Consider the following 1,452-nt stretch of genomic DNA (forward strand, 5'->3'; position numbering starts at 1 on the left):
ATGCAGAAAGCTCCCACACCAACTTTCCTTTCACCATTTCTCTAACTTCCCTGTCGGGTGTTCTGGGTCCTGATTTGGGCAGAGAAAGGTGAGTTTCGGTAGAAGTAAAATCACACTCGTGCAACCCTACACCCGCGCCCAGGCTGTGATTAGCCTAACGATCTCTGTCTAATGCAGGTAAGTGCGTTCTGCACTAAACCACAGAGAGAGACTACTGGGAGCCACTGTCTTGGTGACTGCTGGAACCATGGAGAAAACCATTTGCTTCTCTGTAAGCATGGAAAAAATACATAAATATACATATATATATGTGTGTGTGTGTGTGTATAAATATATATTTATCTTTAAATGACAATATAGATACAGATGTGGGCATATTAGGTAAGGACATGGGGATTATGCTGGAGGGAGATATCAAACCAGATGACAAGTTCATTGTCTGCACTTAACCATCCCAGATCTGGGCATGACGGGCACACCAGCCCTCCCCACATGCGCAGGTCCCCTCGAAGGTACCAGGGCACCCATCGCTCTCTGGAGCCGTGTCCAAGCAGTCGGCCTCTGCCTACTGCAACAGGCACCACTCAGGATTGTCGTCCAAAGACACATCCAGGGCAGAGCACAGCACCAGGGTAGGTTTGAAAAGCCATCCAAAAAGTCCCCCTGACAGCCAAGAGAGGTGACGTGAAATCTCTGTTAACAGGTTGTTCAGAACCACAGACTTTTGATTCCGGCTGAAATCAACATGAGTCAAACCCACATGCATGCACATCTCTCAAATCCTCCTCCGTGAAGTCTGACCCAGTCTGTAGGCTGGGTGTTAGACCTTCAGCAAGTCCATTGCTGCTGTGGGATTAGCACAGACCCACCAGAAGAAGCCATTGCCATGAGATGTTCCATCTTTACAAAATGGGGATCATCAAACATCTTTTCCATCTTTACAAAATGGGGATCATCAAACATCTTTGTATGTAACTGCTACCATTGTGGGTCCACCTTCAAATTAGACAGGATTAAATAAACTGAGCAGTCTTAAATTTATGCCTGTGCTCCAACAACCAAAGATTCAGGGCATGACTCGGGATTTTTCATGCTGGCTATCATTACGCTCTTGATTAGAGTCCTGCCTCCCTCCCAAGACCAAGCAAAATATCTGCTCCCAAGGAACAACAAGGGGAAGGACATCGCCCACAATATTTACTGCACTCGTGCTTGTGCTATCCCTTGTGAAGTCCATGCTTGTGTCACCCCGTGTGCTCCAGGCATGGAGGAAGCCGTGTTCCATCCTCACAACACCTCTTCTTTCAGCTGCTGGCATGAAAGATTTCCTCCCTGAACGTCAGCCAGCAGAAAATTATGCAGTAGCACAAATTATGTTATTTTTCAGCAGCAACTGCCACAATTTCCAGTGGTCCAGAAACTCAACAACCTTCTTTTTGTACAGTATATTCA

This window comes from Athene cunicularia, assembly GCF_003259725.1.
Source record: "Athene cunicularia isolate RWA chromosome 5 unlocalized genomic scaffold, athCun1 chr5_part1, whole genome shotgun sequence".
Taxonomy (NCBI): Eukaryota; Metazoa; Chordata; class Aves; order Strigiformes; family Strigidae; genus Athene; species Athene cunicularia.